The sequence below is a fragment of the Herpailurus yagouaroundi genome, unplaced genomic scaffold, assembly GCF_014898765.1.
Source record: "Herpailurus yagouaroundi ecotype Mexico unplaced genomic scaffold, PumYag 67793, whole genome shotgun sequence".
NCBI classification, from domain to species: domain Eukaryota; kingdom Metazoa; phylum Chordata; class Mammalia; order Carnivora; family Felidae; genus Herpailurus; species Herpailurus yagouaroundi.
Genome location: NW_024420586.1, coordinates 25,890,874 through 25,903,043, shown reverse-complemented (window position 1 = coordinate 25,903,043; position 12,170 = coordinate 25,890,874). Strand labels below are relative to the sequence as shown.

The 12,170-nt window shown below is 42.6% G+C and overlaps 1 long non-coding RNA gene and 1 pseudogene across 1 annotated transcript; one reads left to right on the top strand and one right to left on the bottom strand.

Moving 5' to 3' along the window:
* The window catches only part of LOC121026112 (CDGSH iron-sulfur domain-containing protein 2-like), a 37,418-nt pseudogene extending 32,981 nt beyond the window's left edge, over nt 1-4,437 (top strand).
* A 5,854-nt stretch (nt 4,438-10,291) lies between these two features.
* Nucleotides 10,292-12,148, bottom strand: LOC121025977 (uncharacterized). Its single transcript, XR_005788221.1, has 2 exons — nt 11,473-12,148; nt 10,292-10,791 (listed from the first exon to the last, which is right to left on the bottom strand). It is a non-coding gene; the product is annotated as an uncharacterized LOC121025977 (long non-coding RNA).
* Nucleotides 12,149-12,170: the final 22 nt, after the last annotated feature.

The window sequence follows — 12,170 nt, the reverse complement described above, 5'->3', positions numbered from 1 at the left end:
TTTAAAGCGTTTTTCAGCTCCTCGTGACTGTTCCTTAGTCCCTTGATCTCTGTAGCAAGAGATTCTCTGCTGTCCTCTATACTGTTTTCAAGCCCAGTGATTAATTTTATGACTATTATTCTAAATTCACTTTCTGTTATATTATTTAAATCCTTTTTGATCAGCTCATTAGCTGTTGTTATTTCCTGGAGATTCTTCTGAGGGGAATTCTTCCGCTTGGTCATTTTGGATAGTTCCTGGCGTGGTGAGGACCTGCAGGGCACTTCCCCTGTGCTGTGGTGTATAACTGGAGTTGGTGGGCAGAGCCGCAGTCAGACCTGATGTCTGCCCCCAGCCCACGCTGGGGCCACAGTCAGACTGGTGCGTGCCTTCTCTTCCCCTCTCCTAGGGGCGGGATTCACTGTGGGGTGGGGTGGCCTGTCTGGGCTACTTGCACACTGCCAGACTTGTGATGCTGGGAATCTGGCATATTAGCTGGGGTGGGTAGGCAAGGTGCACGGGGGCAGGAGGGGCAGGCTTAGCTGGCTTCTCCTTAGGTGATCCACTTCTGGAGGGGCCCTGTGGCAGGAGGTGGGAGTCAGATCCGCTGCCGGAGGTTTGGCTCCGCAGAAGCACAGAGTTGGGTTTTTGCGCAGAGCGAGCAAGTTCCCTGGCAGGAACTGGTTCTCTTTGGGATTTTGGCTGGGGGATGGGCGGGGGAGATGGCGCTGGCTAGCGCCTTTGTTCCCTGCCAAACTGAGCTCTGTCCTCCGGGGGCTCAGCAGCTCTCCCTCCCTTTGTCCTCCAGCCTTCCCGCTTTCCGAGCAGAGCTGGTCACTTATGACCTCCCAGATGCTAAGTCGCGCTTGCTGTGGGAACACACTCCGCCCGGCCCCTCAGCTTTTGCCAGCCAGACTCGGGGGCTCTGCTTGGCCGGCGAGCCGCCCCTCCGCCCCGGCTCCCTCCCGCCAGTCTGTGGAGCGCGCACCGCCTCGCCGCCCTTCCTACCCTCTTCCGTGGGCCTCTCGTCTGCGCTTGGCTCCGGCGCCTCCATTCTGCTAATCCTCTGGCGGTTTTCTGGGTTATTTAGGCAGGTGTAGGTGGAATCTAAGTGATCAGCCGGACGCGCAGTGAGCCCAGCGTCCTCCTACGTCGCCATCTTCCCTCTCTCCTCAAGAAAACTTTTTTGATCAATTTTTTTAAATGTGTATATATTTTTAGGCTATTTCTTCTTAAATAAGTTTTGCAAAGTTATGTTTTTCTAGAAAATTGTTCATCTCATCCATACTATTATATGTATCTGATAGAAAGTTGTTTATAGTGTTTTAAAATTATTTAAAAATCTGTAGTATTTTAAAATTATTTAAAAATCTCTGTTGGGGCTGCCTGGGTGGCTCAGTCAGTTAGGTGTCTGACCCTTGATTTCAGATTAGGTCATGATCTCACATTCGTGATTTGAGCCCCACATCAGGCTCTGCACTGACAGTGCAGAGCCTGCTTGGGATTCTCTCTCTCTCTCTGCCCTTCCCCTGCTCGTGCATGTGTGCTCTCCCTCTCAAAAAAATAAACTTAACAAACAAACTTTAAAAACAAAATAGGAATGCCTGGGTGGCTTGGTCAGGTGGGCCTCCAACTTTGACTTGGGTTGTGATCTCATGGTTGGTGAGTTCAAGCTCCGCATCAGGCTCTCTGCTGTCACTATGGAGCTGACTTCAGATCCTCTGTCCCCTTCTCTCTGCACCTTCCCCACTTGCTCTCTCTCTCTCTCTCTCAAAAATAAAACATTTAAAATAAAAAATAAAATAAAATAAAAATAAAAATTTCTGTCAGGGAGCTCTTGGATGGTTCAGTAAGTTAAGTGTCTGACTCTTGATCTCAGCCCAAGTCTTGATCTCACGGTTTGTGAGTTCAAGCCCTGCATTAGGCTGTGCATTAGGTGTGAAGCCTACTTAAAAATTAAATTAAATATAATTTAAAATTTTTTATTAGTTTATTATTTTTTTTGAGAGAGAGAGAGCGAGAGCAGGGGATGGGCAGAGAGATAGGGTGAGAGAGAATCCCAGGCAGACCCCAAACTGTCAGCACAGAGCCTGATATGGGCTTGAACTCATGAACCATGAGATCATGACTTGATCCGAAGTCAGGAGTCCAACTCTTAACTGACTGAGCCACCCAGGCACCCCTTAATTTAATTTAAATTTAATTTAATTTCAAAAAATCTCTGTAGTGCCTGCAGTTTTGTCCCTCTATTCATTCCCAATATTATTCACTTATGCCTTCTCTTTTGTTTTCTTGTTCAATCTTGCCAGAAGTTTCTCTTTCCAAAGGACAAAGTTTTGATTTTATTGATCTTCTCCTTTGCATCCTTGTTTTCTATTTCATCACTTCATGGTCTTATTAGATTATGCTTTTTCTTTTGCTTTCATTAGGTTTAATTTCTTGCCACTTTTCTAACTTCTTGAATCAGAAGCTTAAATTTGTTACATTTTAGACTTGTGTTCTAATAAGATTTCAAGGCTATACGGTTCCCTTTAAGTTCTGCTTCAACTATATCCCACAAGCTTTGATATCTATATGATCATTCAGTTCTAAATACTTTTTAATTCACATTATGATTTACCTTTAACCCATGAGTTATATAAAAGTGTTTTTTAAACATTCCAAAAAAAACCTCTTTTAACATTTTTGTGGTTGTTTTTTATTTAGAACTTAATCATAATCAGGGAAGGTAGTCTGAATGAAACTAATGCTGTGGTATTTATTGAGACTTGTTTTATAGACTGTGGTCATTATTTCTAACTATGCTATAAAAAAAGTGTATTAATACTTAGGTGAAGGAAATATATATGTGTGTCTGTGTACAATACCATTGACTATATTCCTTATGCTGTACCTTTTATTCCATGAATTATTCATCCCACAACTGGGAGCCTGTATGTCCCTCTCCCTGTCACCCTTTTTGCCCATCCCCCACCCTCCTCTCCTCTGGCAAACATCAGTTTGTTCTCTGGGTTTATATGTCTGCTTCTGTTGTTTATTCATTTGTTGTGTTTTTTAGACTCCACATATAAGTGAAATCATATGGTATTTGTCTTTCTCTGATTTACTTCACTTGGCATACTACCCTCTAGGTCCATCCATGTTGTTGCAAATGGCAAGACCTCATCCTTTTTATGGCTGTGTAATATTCCATCATATATATACATACATATATACCACATCTTCTTTTTTCATTAATCTATCAATGGTCTTGGACTGCTTCCATATCTTGGCTCTTATAAATAGCGCTGCAATGCATATAGTAAAAAGCTTCTGCACAGAGAAAGAAACTATCAACAAAACATAGAAGCAACCTACTGAATGGGAAAAGATGTTTGCAAATCATAGATCTGATAAGGGGTTAATACCTAAAATATATAAATAACTTATACAACTCAACACCAAAATAAACAAATAATCTGGGGTGCCTGGGTGGCTCAGTTGGTTAAGCGTCTGACTCTTGATTTCAACTCAGGTCATGATCTCACAATATGTGGAATCGAGGCCCGTGTGGGGCTCCACACTGAAAGCTTGGAGCCTGCTTGAGATTGTCTCTCTCTTCTCCCTCTCTCTGCCCCTCCTCCTGCCTTCTCTCTCTTTCTCAAAATAAATAAACATTAAAAAAACATATAATCTGATTTAAAAATGGGCAGAGGCCTGCCCAGTGGTGGGACATAGGCTACAATGCATCCCGCCCACCACTTCTGCTCTTGGGCAGCAGGTGCAGCAACTCAACTGGTGGGGGGGGGGGGGGCGCCTCTGGAAGCAGTGGACGCTGCTGGCAAGGATAGCACTGGAGAGTGTGGCCCACATCAGGAAGGTGCAGCTCTCCGTGTATCTAGAGCGGCCCTGTCCCCGAGAGCATTATTAGGTTCACTCAGCTCACAGTTTCAGAATGGCTTTGGTTATTGCCTTTCCTTGGTATACTTGTACTACTTGGCTACCTTGCAATTCGCCCATTTCTCCAGAAAGAAAAACAACAGGACAGCTTGATTAATCTTAAAATACAAAAGGAAAATCTCAAAGTGGTGAATGAAATAAACATTGAAGATTTGGGTCTCACTAAAGCAGCTTATTGTAGGTGTTCGCATTCTAAGACGTTACCTGCCTGTGATAGTTCACATAATAAACACAATGTATTGACAGGAGGTAATGTGGGTGTCCACTAATACTGAAGAAGAAAGAAGCATAATAGGAATGAATTAGGATTGAATTCAGTTGTGTGCTGTAAAATCTTATAACAATATTCCTTCATTCTTTGTGTATAGAAGATCTTTCAAATGGTGGTCTTCATTATTGCTACTGGCTAATTATTTCTGCCAATTTATTTTCTTGCTACACTACTGTTTATATTTGATACTTTGTATATTCAAACAATCGTTTATGTAGAAATTAAATTGTACAACCCTTTCATTCTTACTTCAAAGACTTAATGTATCTTCCTGGGGCACCTGGGTGGCTAAGTCCTTTGAGTGACTGACTTTGGCTCAGGTAGTGATCTTGCAATTCCTGCATCAGGTTCACAGCCTGTCAGTGTGGAGACCCAGCCAATTAGATACTCTGTCTCCCTCTCTCTCTCTCTCTGCCCCTCCCCTGCTCACACTCTCTGTCTCTCTCAAAAATAAAAATAATATTTTTAAAAAAGACTTAATGTATCTTCCTAAATAAAACCAACATGCTTGGTTTTAATTAACTGAAAAAAATCTAAGTGTTGGCAATGGGTCCAAAGCTATTCCTTTGAATATCAATATTTTCAATAGAATCTATACCTAAAATTTTACTCCCTACATGATTAGGTATATTATTTTCAGTCCTCTTCTGTTTTGATCATTTTAAGTGATTTTTCCTCTTTGGCCTTCCACACTCCATTCTTTTTAGATTAATAAAAAAAAATGTTGCTCTCAAGAATTACTTGAGTTTGCAAAGTGATAAACACTTTGCTTTATAAAGATTGTGTCAAATAAGTGTGACTATCTCAGTTTCAGAAAAGACATGAACTGCACGTAGAAAGTTCCAAACAGGAACAGTTATTTACATTATAAAAGATTTGTGGGGCGCCTGGATGGCGCAGTCGGTTAAGCGTCCGACTTCAGCCAGGTCACGATCTCGCGGTCCGCGAGTTCGAGCCCCGCGTCGGGCTCTGGGCTGACAGCTCAGAGCCTGGAGCCTGTTTCCGATTCTGTGTCTCCCTCTCTCTCTGCCCCTCCCCCGTTCATGCTCTGTCTCTCTCTGTCCCAAAAGTAAATAAACGTTGAAAAAAAAAAAAAAGAATCGGGTTGAATGTGTGAGTGGAGGCTTGTGTTGATTTAGGCCTGCCTGAGCAATGACCTTGGTCTCCCATACTCTGTGGCTTGTGTCTGTTTACATGTGTGTTTTGTATATGTATCTTGAACTCTTTGACTAAGTGGGATGGGATGGCAAGGATACTTACACTTCACGGAAATCTACCCCTGAAACGAAGAGCACACTGTATACACTGTATGTTAGCTAACTTGACAATAAATTATCTTTAAAAATAATAAAAATAAAATTAAAATTAAAAAATAAAAGAATACAAAATACAAAATAAAGAATACTTACACTAAACTCATGAGCTGCTGCAACTTGGAGGTCAATTAGAAATAAACATAAAGTATATCTGAATTCATATTAAAATGATAAGTAGTTCAGTGTTCAAAATTGTATGCGCTTTTCTCCTTATAACGTGTAAGCCAATAAAACATAAAATACAAAATGTTTGCAAAATAAAATTACTGGAGAATCTTTTTTAAAAAAATAAACATAAAAAACAAATTAAAAATTAAAAATGGGCAGAGGACATGAATAAGCCTTTCTCCAAAGAAGACATCCAGCTGGCCAACAGACACATGAAAAGACGCTCAACATCACTCATCATCAGGGAACTGCACATCAAAACCATAAGATATCACCTCACACCTGCCAGAGTGGCCAGACTCAAAAACACAAGAAACAACAGGTATTGGTGAGAATGTGGAGTAAAAGGAACCCTCATAGTGGGATGTAAACTGTAAATTGGTGGGATTGTAAATTGGTACAGCCACTGTGGAAAATAGTATGGAGGTGCCTCAAAAAATTAAAAATAAAGATACCATAGGATGCAGTAATTCCACTGCTGGGCATTTGCCCAAAGAAAACAAAAACACTAATTCAAAAAGGTATATGCACTCCCTCCTTTTACCCCCCCCCCCCCGGTTATTTTAAGCAAAAGAGTTCTGCTTGGTGTCAAGGCAGCCGTTCAGTACAGTTCTCTGGGATTGCTGGGAATAGGCATGTTCATTCTGGTTGGCCCTTATGCAGCGGATGTAGCCCATTGGGGTCTCAGCTCAATGTGGAGAGGTTCTTTTATTAAACTCCTACCTCGGGCTGCCCGTAAGCCTTAACTTCTGTCTCTCTAGCCCTATGTGGCCATTGAATCAATACTCAGGTGGGCAATGTAGGCAAATATGCTCAGAGCAAATTGCTTTGGTGCACCAATATTTTGCTTACCTGTCTGGTTACAAGCTTTCATCCAAATTTGGCCTGGACATTTTCCTCTGTCCTCTTGGCTCTTCAGTCCTTTTAAAGTGGTTTTGAGGGGCACCTGGGTGGCTCAGTCAGTTATGCGTCTGACTTTGGCTGAGGTCATGATCTCACAGTTCATGAGTTCAAGTTCCGCATCCAGCTCTGGGCTGTCAGCCCAGAGCCTGCTTCAGATCCTTTGTCCCCTCTCTCTCTGCCCCTCCCCTACTTGTGTGTGCGCACATGTTCTCTCTCTCTCTCTCTCTCTCTCTCTCTCTCGAAAATAAACATTGAAAAAAAATATTTAAAAAAGTTTACAGGGCGCCTGGGTGGCTCAGTCAATTAAGCGTCTGACTCTTGATTTCAGCTCAGGTCATTATCTCAGGGTTGGTGAGATCGAGCCCCAAGAGTCAGGCTCTGTACTGTTAGTGGAGCTTGGGGCTCTCTCAGTCCCTCTCTCTCTCTGCCCCTTTTCCCCACTCACGTGCACTCTCTCTCTCAAAAGTAAATATTTTTTTAAAAAAAGTGGTTTTGAAGGATTTTATCCAGCATACTTCATTACTTCAATAGAGAAGTTGAATCAAATAACCAAGCCTGCCATTGCCAGAAACTAGAAGCCCATATTCTTAAATGTTTAAACATTTATCTTGACTTAACAAGGTCCAAATTCAGGTCCAAATATCCCTACCCTTCTTCCAAACAACACAAGAGCTTCAGAATGCTTTAAATATTAATAGTCTCCCACTGTCTTAGATGTTTTTGTGCTCCATTGTTTGGTGCCAGCTTGTTTTTATACCTCCATAGTATTCAATGTTATTGTTTTATATACTTAACACCTACTTAGATTTCCCCACATTTGTCAGTTTTTGTCCACTCTTCCTTGCCTCCTGTTCACCCCTTCTTCCTGATTTCAATTACCTTCTTCCTGAAGTATATCTTTCAATAGTTATTCTAGTGACAGTGTATTATTGCTACACTTTCTTAGGTTTGTTTTTTTCTGAAAATGTCCTTATTTCACTCTCAAGAAAAGACTAGTAGTTCTCATCAGTATTTCTTGGGGATACTAATTCTATTCCTTGTGCCACCTGGTGACTCTCCTTCATGGTGTATCATTTCTTTTGCAAGTATATTTCTATTGTTCGTTTCTGAACCCATATTCAGCAGATATTGTCTTTTTCTGTGAGGTTCCATGTGCCCTGGATTATAAAAATGTACATTTGCTCTCGCTGGGGTTCTAGACATTTGAATGGTTCTGCTCCCATTTTCACTTTAATTTTTCCACATGTGGTTTCCATAGCACACAAGAGGGTAAATTTTGACCCCACCTCCATATATAACATAAGCCTGGAGTGTTCATTTCTTATGGTAGCTCCAGAGAGAGCATAAGACTTTTCACTACTCATTTTCCAAACCAGTTTTTTTTTTAATTTTTTTTCAACGTTTTTATTTATTTTGGGGACGGAGAGAGACAGAGCATGAACGGGCGAGGGGCAGAGAGAGAGGGAGACACAGAATCGGAAACAGGCTCCAGGCTCTGAGCCATCAGCCCAGAGCCTGACGCGGGGCTCGAACTCACAGACTGCAAGATCGTGACCTGGCTGAAGTCAGACGCTTAACCGACTGCGCCACCCAGGCGCCCCCCAAACCAGTTTTAACAGAGAAGCTACTAGAGGCTTTATCCAGAGGTTTCAGTCACAGCTTCTCTGCCTCTTGTGGACTTGAGGCTGTGTTGTGAGTTCCTGCATGGGCATGATATTACCAGGTCTAAGCCCCTAGCCACTAGTGTCTGATACCTGGGACCAGCACCATAATGGGCTATTACAGTGTCCGTTTACAATTACTCACCTGGCTTTAATTTTTCTTTTTGTTACTCTGGTGATTTTATATGTAAAAAAATTTTTTTTATGTTTTATTTACTTTTCAGAGAGAGACAGAGACAGAATGTGAGCAGGGGAGGGTCAGAGAGAAAGGGAGACACAGAATCCAAAGCAGGCTCCAGGCTCTAAGCTATCTGCACAGAGCCCGACGCAGGGCTCAAACCCACGAACCGCGAGATCGTGACCTGAGCCAAATCCAGACGCTTAACTGACTGAGCCACCCAGGCGCCCCTGATTTTATATTTTTTAAGGTCACCTATAAATTAAAATTTGTGTTATAGATTATCTAGTGTTAATATGTGTGTATAGTTGGGGAGTGCTATTCATGTCACCTTAGCATGCTATATTGCCAGAAAAAAAAACATACTTTATGTATATGCACCTTATTTATAATTAAGCATTTTCCCTTATCACTTTCATCCTCATAAATATGTACTTCTTTAAGTTCCAAGGAAATTAAGTTCCCTGCAGGACCATCTAGATTAAGGGCATATAGGAGGCCAGGTCTCTGTAGCATGTTGGATTATTTTCCAGATAGGCCACCCATGTAGTTCAAATACATCATTCCCCCAGGGGCTACAATTCCTTAGCACAGTGATTTCCAACTTTTAAAAATTTTAGTACCAGAACTTTTGCTTCAAGTATTACTTGGAATTTAAAAAAATATTATTTGGAATTCCACAATATAAAATAAGTAAGAAGAGAGCTGCTCTGGTTAAAGTGAGATTAAGAGTTCTTCATATTTAGGATACCCAGGTGGCTCAGGCAGTTAAGCATCTGACTCTGGATTTCAGCTCAGGCCATGATCTCATGGTTCACGAGTTCAAGCCCTGCATCAGGCTGTGTGCTGACAGCACAGAGCCTGCTTGGGTTTTTCTCTCTCTCTCTCTCTCTCTCTCTCTCTCTCTCTCTCTCTCTCTCTCTCTCTCTCTGCTCCTCCCCCTGTCAAAATAAATAAACATTTAAAAAAAGAGTTCCTGATCTTCACCAATTTAGCCACCCCTTGGGGCACCTGGGTGGCTCAGTCAGTTATGCGTCCAACTTGGGCTCAGGTCATGATCTCGCAGTTCGTAATTTTGAGAGTTTGAGCCCCCCAGCGGGCTCTGTGCTGACAGCTTGGAGCCTGGAGCCTGCTTCAGATTCTGTGTCTCCCTCTCTCTCTGGCCCTCCTCCGCTCTCACTCTGTCTCTCTCTCAAAAATAAATAAACATTAAAAAAGGTAAGAAAAATTTACCCACCCCCTTGCTCCCCAAGATGCTCTCCAAGATGCTCCCTGGAGCACCTTCATAGCCTCCTTGGGCTCCGAGTACCACAGTGCGAAAACAAACTGAATAGAACACTGGTTCTCAAAGTGTGATCCCAGAACCTAAAGCGTCACTCGGGAATTTGTTAGAAATGCAAATTCTCAAGCCCCCATCCCAAATCTACCAAAATCAGAAATTCTAGGGGCAGGACCCAGGCATCTATGGATTAATAAGCCCTCAAGGTGACTCTGCTACACGTTAAAGTTTGAGGATTTACTAGAAAAGAGTATCCCATTCAGGAGCTACTAGAACAGGGCTGGGGTCCAAGATTATTAGAACAGGACCCAAGATTAACATTTCTGGGGTACTTATATCCCAAGATTCTCTGGAAGGTTATTTTCCATCCACCATTTTCTTATAGCTGAGATTAGACACTCTCGAGGTCTAACTTTGCAATGGCCTATGTCCCTTTGAATTGACTCAATGTCAGAAATCACTAGAAAGAGTATGGATTCTTACTTTTGGTTCATTAGACAGAAATAATGACATTCCTCATAATTTTTTGTGACAAAAAGACTTCATAGCTGAAGCTCATAAATGTTGAGCCAAAGAAGCCAGACACAAAAGTAAACATACTGAACCATTCCTTTTATAGAAGGCATAAAAAAGGCAACACTGATCTACAGTGAAAGAAGTCAGGATAGGGTTTGCTTTTTGGGGTTATTGACTGGAAGGAAGCAGAAGTGGGGCCTGACTTATGGATAATGTTCTGTTTCTTGATCTGGATGTTGTTTGCAGGGCTCTGTTCATTTTCTAGAAATTCATCAAGTTGTACCCTTATGATATGTGCATTTTCCTATATATCTGACATACTTTGATACATGAGTTTAAAAAAATGGTATTGGGTCAACTACAGGGAAAGGACAGTGTGTAATGACATACGCTGTGGGCGCTGAACTTCATACTCTCAGAGGACCTAGGCCTTCACTTCTGGGTGTGAGTGTACATTTGGTGCAAACACGGGTTCCTGGCATCAGGTCTACTGCATTATGACAACATGAGTTGTGTGGGGGCCATTCTGTTTCTTGATTGGAAAAGACCTCTTGGTTGATGGCATCCCTGATCAGGATTCCCTGTGGATGGGGAAGAAGTGAGGCAGTTAAGTATGTGAACTGTGGGCCACAATAAGTTTCAGCATTCGGCTACTCCAGGAAACGGGAAGTAGTAGCCTTCTGAATTTTCAACCGGGTTAAGCCAAAAAAACCTACATACATATAAGGCATGTATGATGGGTGAAAGAGAGCTCAGAATGGTCCCTCATTCTGAGCTCTGTGGGTGGATAAGACCCCAGTTGTGAGCACTCATCTTTTGCCCATGCCCTTGTGGGCCCCGATCATAAATGTACATGGGAACTGAGTTTCCCTGGCTGGCTGATGACAGCTTGTGGGAGTCTCAGTTAAAAATTAGCTTAAATTTCATCAGCTCTTGCCCACATCTGCTCACACGGGAATTCCAGGCATCATGTAAAATACCCCAGTTGTGTCTGAAAGTTCCCAGTAAGTCACAAACCACTGTTTTTGACATCTCCTGTGTTTTTCCTTATTCGGGGCCCCATCTTCACGTACTCTGCCCATGAAGCTGTTTAAGAAGTACTTAACCCCTTCCCTGCTCCCCTCCTTGTGCCCCCCATGCGAATGTTGATAAAGGTGCCAAGGACATTCCGTTCTGATCCCCCTAAAGGCCCCACCATGGAGGTGCCTGCCCAATGTGCCAGACATGCCTGAATCTCCATCTGGGCTCAAGGTAACACATACCTGCTGAATACATGATTCCCTGGGTCCCACGGTGGTGTGATCTGAAAGCAGGCCCTGGCTGCTGTTGTTACACTCCATGGTTCAATTTGGGGGTTGGTGACAGGTAGGGGCATTGGGCTGGGCTTGAATGGCTCCCCTGTTGCTGAGGGACAATGGTGTTTCCCAGAGGTGGTGCGTGCTTCAATCAGGAGGTGCCAGGCACAGCTGCTCCCTCTGGTGGTCTGTGCCTTCCACCAGCGGAGACAGGGAGGTCAGCTTCAGCAGTCTCGCGCCATTCATATCTCTTAGAACTATTCCTGAGTGCAGGGTATTTAAAAGACAGTTTCTGTATCAGACAAACCCAAAATGAGGAGCATTGTATTAAAAATGCTAATGCCATACAAGACAAAGTAAGTTTGTGGAAATGTTCCAGGTTAAACCTGACAACTAAAAGCAATACCTCACCCTAGACCAGATCCTATGATGGACAAGGAAATGCTGTAAAGGACATCATTGTGCCAGCAGATAAATTTGAAGTGCTAATGGTAGATTAGATACTAGTATTGCATCAATGTAGAGAACATGCCTATCTTTAGGCAATGCATGAAGTACGTTAGTCATGAAGGGCTATGATGCATGTAATCTACCATCATATGGTCCAGACACACACATACACACACACACACACACACACACACACACACACACACACACACACA